Source organism: Herpailurus yagouaroundi, unplaced genomic scaffold (assembly GCF_014898765.1).
Source record: "Herpailurus yagouaroundi ecotype Mexico unplaced genomic scaffold, PumYag 142, whole genome shotgun sequence".
Classification (NCBI taxonomy): Eukaryota; Metazoa; Chordata; class Mammalia; order Carnivora; family Felidae; genus Herpailurus; species Herpailurus yagouaroundi.
The window spans coordinates 34,848,498-34,857,838 of record NW_024412397.1 but is presented as its reverse complement, the minus strand read 5'-3'; the positions used below and the strand labels follow the sequence as shown (position 1 = coordinate 34,857,838).

The window sequence follows — 9,341 nt, the reverse complement described above, 5'->3', positions numbered from 1 at the left end:
TCTCTCTATATAAAGGGCTTACTTAGAACAGTGCCTAATGTAAGTCCAAAGTGCAGATGGGGTTTACTGGTATTAGTGAACAAATTAAATATTATCATCCCCCCAAAATGCTAATGATAGATATTAAATTGCTTGCATGTGATGAAAAACTAGGAAGTGTTAGAGTCAGCATGTGAACTCAGGCTGTCTTTAGAAACTGCAATCTTTTTATGATGATTTTAACCATTTGAAGACAATACTTCACTCTATATGGAGAAGGCCTAATGTTATACCTAACAAACTGAGGTTATTTTGAAAATAGCCTCATGACCAGAAGATACACAAGATATTCAGGGACAGGGAAGGATATTCATGCCAGCATCCCTCCATTTACATTCTTTTTAATTTTTTTTTGTAATTTTTTTTAACATTTATTTATTTTTTAGAGACAGAGCATGAGTAGGGGAGGGGCAGACAGAGAAAGAGGCACAGAATCTGAAGCAGGCTCCAGGCTCTGAACTGTCAGCACAGAGCTGGACGCAGGGCTCGAGCCTATGAACTGTGAGATCATAACCTGAGCCGAAGTCAGATGCTCAACTGAATGAGCCACCCTAGCTCCCTTCCCTCCATTTACATTCTGCAGAGAGTTGTCTTCATCTTTGCAAACATGAGTTCAGTTCTTTTTTCTAAAGTGTAAGCAAAAGGCATAATTCTTTTTACATCACCAGCTTCATAAGATGCCCAAAACTGGTGGATGGTGTGCAGAGATTACTTTTACAGTAATCTTGTCTCATGTGAATATAAACCCATTCCTAGAAATAAACAGAAAAAGAAAAAATTCCCTGACAACACAAATTAGTTGTCATAAAAACCCCACCATAGTAGTCAGGTACTTGGACTTTTCTTTTAACACCTAACAACTTCAGTTTAACATAGTGCACTTGATTATCTGCTTATTCATAACAGAGCATATTTTGAGTTTCAAATTAGAGAAGAGACAGAGGTTTTGTTTGAATCAGGCAGACTGGCATTTGCAAGAAATTATAGTTAAGAACAATAAAGTGTTATGCAAAAAATTCATACTAAAGATAAAGTGTATATTTCCAGATAGCACAGAAATAATCCTACTGGTGATTTATCAAGGGATGGTTAAATGATGTTTAGCATTTTCTGTGATCACACAGCTTAGAAAGATCTCCATCACACTATACAGAAATAAGCTTATTTTTGACTTGTGAAACTAGAGTCTGGTTATCTGGAAAATACCCGTGCCTTTATAATGCCAGATAAATTAAATGATAATTTAATATATTCTGTATAGAACACAGATGTTCTATGGTGATCATTAAGCATATACATTTTCTTGTTAAACTGAATACTCATTCAAATAGAGATTGAAATTTCACAAAGAGGCTATTCACAAGAAACATTGGTCACTCTTGATAATATGCATCATAATTAGTTTTATAGATATTACACTTAATGTTCAGAGTAGGGAAGGAACATACCAGAAATCTGGAGGCCTGCAGATATTCCATCCAGTACAGAAAATAACTTCTGAAATTGTATTCCATTCTTCTGCTTCCTTAGCTCATAATTTGGTTCTGATTGAGAAGGAAAAAAAATCTCTGAAGATTCAGAGGTTCAAATCATATTAGCACTCAAAAGTTTGGATGTGTCTTCAAATCTCCTGGGCCTGAAAATGTTGGCTGGAAAAGCCATGAAAAAGACTGTTTCCTCACAGTGTTTCTGGCAGTTCGACTCCTGCTCCTGGCTGGAAGTTCAAGTGCAGAGACGCATGAAATTGAACAATGATAATAATAAAAACTTTTCTGAAACCATTTTGAAGCTGCAAAAAGTGGGACTTTAGGTCTATCTAATCTGGGGAAATGGCTCAGGTACAATTTTATAGTCAAATGGGTTCATATTCTTTGCTACTTTCTCATTTGGTTCCCATTGCATGATAATTTTACCCCTTTATTAAGGAGTTCAGACTTCAGCACCACCGAACTGATACCTGCTAATTATTTAGAGTCTGATTAGTTCATTTGTTGGCTAGCAAGACCCCTTTGTTCTGTCCTTTTTTTCTATGAGCAGTATGAATTTCAATGCAATGAATCTTGCTTTTCTGTCACACCTATGCTTGAATATGCTGTGAGAGATCTTGGGTGAAGTACAGTGAATTCGGGAGATTAACTCCACATTTCATTATTTCTAGACCTTCTGCTTGACAGTGGGGAACACAACATTAGAACCTATACCCAAACACTCCCTTGTGCCATTGTCATTTCTGGAGAGAGAATCTCTAGGTTTAAAAAAAAAAAAAGGCAGATACTTCCATAGTAAAATGTTCATGTGAATCTTAAAATACTTTCTCTAACACAGGAGTGTGTAAAAAGGAAAATGGGTTTAAGCTTATTTGTCCCCTTTTCAACGTGGTTTCTTTCTCACCTTCTTAAAAGGTCTAAGTATTATTTCTAGGATATGAAAAGCAAGTTCTCTTGGATGAACAGTAAAGGTGAATGAATGAGTTGTCAAAAATCACAATCTCATGAAAAATATGTTTATGATAATATAAACAGATGTTAAGAATTACCTCTTTTTTACTCTTTTCAACAAAGAAGGGGACACTCCTTTGAAGCAAATTCTTAATCACCAACGTAATCAAGAGATTCCCTGGAGACATCTTGGTGAGGAGCCTCTCAGTTATGCCTGATACATGATATAAATTGGTACAGATGGGAAGTGATGGACAAAGAATATATTTATTCATTTAAATATCTATGATTAATGAAGGAGTTATTAAAAGACTTGACACTATTTTCCAAAGTCATTATGCATTCATTCATTCACAGGGCAATATGGTCAGGCTCCATAAAAGGTTCATATTTTTTTTTTGAATCTGCAAAATATTGAAAACCCTTTAATAATTTGCACATGGCATTTTGTGTGGTCATATAAATGCCCTGTTCATTTTTCCTTCCAGACATACTCATTTAGTCAAGGATTATTTTTACACAGACGGATTATGGTGATTAGAAGTTTCCAAAGGAGTTTGCATTCACAATAAATACTGATGATTTTAGCCTACTGAGAGGTTGTTTATAGCAGTTTGGTTTTTTTAGCTCAAGTCCATAAGTCTAGCTTTAGAAGCAGTAGGGCCGATAAACCACAAAGGAACTATTTTATGGGTGATCCAGTAATTCAAACTACTAGAAAAAAAAAGACAAAAGTAAAGAATTTTAAGAAATGACCAGTATTGACTGGTTCATATGGTGGGTGGCATTTGCCTTCATCTGTGGGGTAATTGGACCAGGGGACTACGGATCCATAGCAATACCAGGCTTTCCTTACAAGAGAGTTAATGCACCATCAATCAGCTAGTAGGAATAGTTTCTGTGTTGCAGCCTAAGTATGTTTTCATTCAGCTCATTTGCACTTCAAAGCTGATGTCGATAATTCAGGCCCAAGTAGGTGCAATTTGGACCATTTCCCTTTTGTAGCATATGAACACAAGCTGAGAAAATCTCTAAATTCATTTGCACGGGACATTACTGGCCAGAGTTGGCAAAGCAGAGACGCGGCTAGTTTCCTATAGGTAAGTATTATCGCCATGAATAAATCCTTTGAGAGTGAAGGTCTTCAGATAAACATAGTTTTCTCTCTATTGGTGATCAATGGTTTTATTACATAACACGTAAGGATACTCTGTTTTACAACAGATCTTGGGATCTTATCTTCAGCAAAACACTTGTGTGGTGAATTAACAAGCACAACCAGTCATCTTCATGGATTAAGAAACATTTGGTGAATGGGGAGGAAGGAAAATGTGATGGGAGAGGTGAGTTCTGTCTAGGTTTGCGACAAAGTGGCTAGATTATTATCAGAAAGTACAAGTACCAGAAAGGTGGTGGGAAAAAGGAAGTTACCACTTTTTTTGTTCAAACAGAATTTAATAAAAACTCTCAATGACCATAGTAGTACCATGTAACATCTGCGGAATGTTGTATTTCTGATACTTTGTTCTTTGCTGTTTATTATATTCCAGTCTCTACTGAAACATGCTAAGCACTTGATTTGTGTACTAAGACTCTCACAGTCTTAGTGAATCTCAGAGTGATGTTACAAAGTCGGTTCCGCCATCATTTTGTCTCTATATTCCTGTTACAGCCAACTCACTCACCAGGTTACAGGATTTCACAGGCCTTGTTTTATGGGCTACTCATGGGAGTCCTATGAGAGATGATCACATTTAAATGATTGGGTTCAATCCTTTGAACTATGGTTTTTGTTTTCATGTTTGTTGTTTGAACTATTTTTAAACCAGCACTTACTGAGTGCTTCCTTTGTGCCCCAACCATGCAAAACACTTTGCATACATGACACAACCTCATTGAATCATCACAATATCCTTATGGGTTGTGCACTAGCATTATGCCCATTTCACAGATGAAAGAGTTGGGGGCAGAGAGAGAGACAGTAGGGGATTTGTTTAAAGTTAAGACACTTGCCCAGATTTTTCTAGCTGAGCAAAGATCTTAAACCAGATTTACTGATTCCAAGTTAGAGCTTTTATATTATACATACTGTAGTTTATGCCTATGACACAGGGTAATCCTTGTGATATTTGGAATGCACACCGATGTGTTCTTTACAGAGGATAGAAGCATTTTCAAGAGGGGTAACTCAACTTGCAGGGATAGCTTCCTGGCTTCTCATATTCTCCCTCTCCTGGCCTTTTGCCACTTATTCATTCCATCTTTCTGTGCATTCATTGTCCAGTATTCATCTTTGTTTAAATCAGATTGTTTGTTCATTGCTCCTTGAATACCTGTGCCCATCTTAACATACCATGTGTTCCTTTGTCTGAATGCCACCTATTTTATTCTCCCATCATTGGATACTAAGATTGAGATTTTTCTGGGGACATCCCCCCGCTGCTGCTGGAAATCACTGCTCCTACATGAGCTCCCTTCCCTTAGTTTCATGTAAATTCACAATTAATTACATTTTGTCTGTTATCGCCTTTTTTTCAGTCATCTTGAAACATTTTCAATAAATCTTTCCAAAATATCATACTTATATCTATAATAATATTTTTCACACCATAAAGGGAATGATTATTTATAATCTTTATTGAGTGCTAGACTTCTGCCTTTGTATTATGCTAGGGTCTTCTCAAAAATTGCCTTGCAACTATTCTGTGAAGTACGTGTTATTGTGACCATTCTATAGGACGAAAATTGAGGCTTTAAGAGATGAATGAATTGTCTAAGGCAATGCTAGTGGCACGGCCAGGACCCACGAGTTTTTGTCCCCAAACCCTGTGTTTCTCTCCCAATACAGTGACTATTGCCCTCAGAGTGATGTATATATATATATTTTTTTCATTCGTCATGTTAGTAGTTCATTTAACAACTTGCAAAACTATTCTAGTAAAAAAAAAAAAAGAGTCTAGAAAGGTCTAGAATGAATTCTGCAGATAATATCAGGCACACTGGCCTGATTTGGGTGGGCAGGTAACCTTTCTTTGGATCCTTCTAATCACAGTCTCAAGAGTAGAAATATGTGCATCAGGGCAGGCTGTGCTCCAGGTATCCTTCCTGTTTGGCAACCTCACTTCTCTAGAGGTTGTTTGAACAGTAATTACGCCCTGTGTTCCTGGAAAAATAAGATATTTTAAGCAGAGATTTCCACAATGACTCTTTTTAAATTTGCATGCTTCCCTTTGTTTCAAAATTACTGCCATCATCTAATGAAGAGAAATAGGTTAAATTAATCAAAGGAAAATTTTATGCTGAATATAAAAAAATCTGCTAATAGGGAGATCCATTAGACTTTATTAGAAGCCCCATTGATTGAGTCATTTAAAAGAAGACTGACTATCCCCTGAGATGATTCTGAAACTACCCCAGGCCAAAGGAGAGAGGAGCAGATGGAACCCACAGGCCCCTCAGTCTCTAATGGGGGTGATTTTTTCCGAATTCCCTCATTTTGCCTTCTTGTCAACAAATCCTGCCATCATTTCACTCACATCTTTGCAACATTTTTCCAGAGCTGTTAACAGAAATCATCTCACAGAGAGTGGGAAAGAATGTCATTTTGTCATTTTCTTGGGGGAGTGGATCAGAAGAACAGGCGGTCTCTGCTTCCTAAGGCTTTCATGATGAAAACAGAAGAGGAGAGTGAGGCCTGCCAGCTTGTGGGGTATAAGAAACAACTTTACTTGGCATCACTGTGTGGAAATAGTAACTAGAAACTCTGCAGTCAACCTCTCTCTTTATTAACTAGGAGGAAGGACAATTTGGGACCACAACACACCCCAAACTTGCTGGCACTAATGAGCTGCATGAACTTAATCATTACGTTATATCTGAAAAGTAAGAGAGACCTTAATGATCATCAGGTATAACCTCCTTCTTAATGCAGGAACTCCTTTTAATTACAGAATTCCTATGAGATGGCCATTGGAAGCTCATTATTTCATTGAACTCTCTATCCCATGGTTAGTGGTTTCATTTGTTAAGAAAGGCACCCTTTTATTGATCTAGGACATTTTTTCATTAGTATTTGCTTTCCCATTTGGAATAATAGGAATGATGTGTGATAAAAAACAGTAATAATGATAATTATGATGATGGTGATGCTGGTGGCTCACAGAATTTTCTCCTATATACGAGGCATGTAATAACATTGCATGTGTTTATGTTATTATTTATCATCACAAACATTTTAGAATATAGGCATTAATATTTGCTCCCATTTTACAGAAGAAGGAATCAAAACCTAGAGTGCTGGAGTGACCTGGCTGAAAGTCACACTACTGATAAACGGAGAGTTGGAATTTGCACCAAGTGTGCGAGATCTCAGAACCCAAGCTCTTAGGCACTCTGCATACCAGACACACAAACAACTTCTAGCTCTTCATTTTACACATTATCTTCTTATTCTTTCTTTTTTCTGGGCTGCACGTCTCTGCTTCCTTAAGAACTCCTTAATTAATATGACTTTTAGTCACCACATGATCATAGCTGATTGTATTTTATAGGTTTCTAGATTTCTTCCCTAATATATGGAATTTTGAGCTGGAAATAATACTGAAATGTTTGAAAAATGCAGCATATAGAAGATTCTATGGCCACCCTTCACCACTTTTCCAAATCAAGTTTCTCCATCTGCGAAAGTTTTTAAAATAAAGATAATTGACTTCAGAAGAATACCAAAGTACAAAAATTAAAGAAGTTAGAAAATATTTACAACTGAGAAGACCCCATTTTTCAGACCAGAAGGATTCTTTTTATTTCTCTGAAATATCCCATTTTCTCTGTAATACTGACTATAAAACTTACTTTAGGGGCACCTTGGTGGCTCAGTCAGTTAAGCGTTTGACTCTTGATTTTGGCTCAGGTCATGATCTCATCGTTTGTGAAATTGAGCCCCGTGTTGGGCTCTACACTGACAGCACAGAGCTTTATTGGGATTCTCTTTCTCCCTCTCTCTCTGCTCTTCCTCTGCTTCTCTCTCTCTCTCTCTCTCTCTCTCTCTCTCTCTCTCTCTCACACACACACACACACACACACACATAAATAAGTAAATAAACTTTATTTAAAAAGAACACTTAGTTTAAATGATTTCTTACTTGATTTGAGGACATGGAACTACATCTTCCTCCATCATCTGAAATTTGGGATGAATGTGCTTTCACCTCAGCTGCCTCAGCTGCCGCACGTGGGGAGTACATCACTCATGTAAGAACTCCAGGGCAAACTTCTCGCCAAGGTAATGTTGCTAACAGAACTCAGACTTTCCGATTAGTCAGGAGGAGAAATGAAAAGTTGTTTGGACTGGCTTTGGGTGGTTAAGGAAAATTAAAGAGCAGGAGAGGATAGACGTAATCCCCACAGCTGTAGTGATAGTTGGGGCCACTGCAAAAGTTCCTGGCTGCTGATACCTTTGCCTGGAACTCTGAAGAAAGTTCTGATGCTGGTGTGGAAATTGTGCTGAACAAGAACTGGTCTTTGAGAAAATTCCTAGGGTGTGTATAAGTAAGCTAGTATGCTTTCAAGGAACTCATACACATTCCAGGCAAGTAGCAAAGCCAGTGCCCAAAGAAGCAGATAGACCTTGTTAAAAGAGGGAAATAGTAGTAAAAGTAGTAGTTATAGTAATAAAATATTATGTAAAATAGAACAATGTCAGTAATATAAAGAGTCAAACGTGGAAATGAGAAGAGAGAAGGCTTTTGTAGTTAGGCCATTGCTATGCCTTTCCACATCCTTTTCTATGTGACTTAATGATGTTCATGGCAAAAGGGTCTTCAACAAAGTGTCTTTGGAGAGATAACCTATTCCAATGAAAAGTAGACACTATTAAAATGTCAGGATTTCTGGGTTACAGTTCTGGTCAGTAAGTAGTACTGTTGTTTGATGTACTTTTTATTATTAGATTATTATACATAAAGATTAAAAACCAACAATAGCAATGCAGAATGCTGTAAAACCATACCTCTCCCTTGCTCTACCTCTCCAATTACCTAGTCCTTGTTCTTGTTATTTTTTAAAATGCTGCATCTTATGGAGGTTACATCCTAGCTGTAAACAACGTGCTGGTATGACTTTTTCTTGATTTATGAAACATAGGCATTATCATTTCCTGTCTATTGAAGATGAACATTTAGCTCACTTATATAACCCCAACATCCCCTCCTCTACTGAACCCTTAGTTAATATTTTAGTTTTCCAGTTGGTTAAATCTTTAGTACTTGTTTCAACAGCATATATGCTAAAATTGGAATGATACAGAGATTAGCATGGCTCCTGCTCAGGGATGACATGCAAATTAATGAAGCATTGTATATTTTTATGGAATATTGTTCAGCCTTAAAAAAGATTGCACTTCTAACACATGCTATAACATGAAATACCCTTGAAGACATATGCCAAGTGAAATAAGCCAGAGATAAAAGGACAAATATTATATGATTCTACTTACATGAGATACCTAAAGTAATCATATCATAGAGACACAAAGTAGAATGTTTAGGCATTAATATCAGGGGCTGGGGAGAGGGGGCAATAGGAGTTCTAGTTTAATGGGTATAGAATTTTAGTTGGGAAAGATGAAAAAATTCTGGAGATGAACAGTGGTGATGGTTACGCAACAATGTGAATATACTTAATACCACTGGACTGTATACACTTAAAAATTCTTAAAATGGTAAATTTTGTTATGTATGTTTTAGCACAATAAAATGTATAAATATATCTCATATTTAACTTTTCTTTTAAAAATTATTTTATTTTATGTTATTTTATGTTATTTGAGAGAGAGCATAAAGTGTGGGAGAGAGAGGGAGAAAGAGA

General features: G+C 36.7%; 1 non-coding gene across 1 annotated transcript; it reads left to right on the top strand.

Moving 5' to 3' along the window:
- Positions 1 to 8,736: 8,736 nt before the first annotated feature.
- Positions 8,737 to 8,840, top strand: LOC121033269 (U6 spliceosomal RNA). Its single transcript, XR_005791795.1, has one exon. It is a non-coding gene; the product is annotated as a U6 spliceosomal RNA (small nuclear RNA).
- Positions 8,841 to 9,341: the final 501 nt, after the last annotated feature.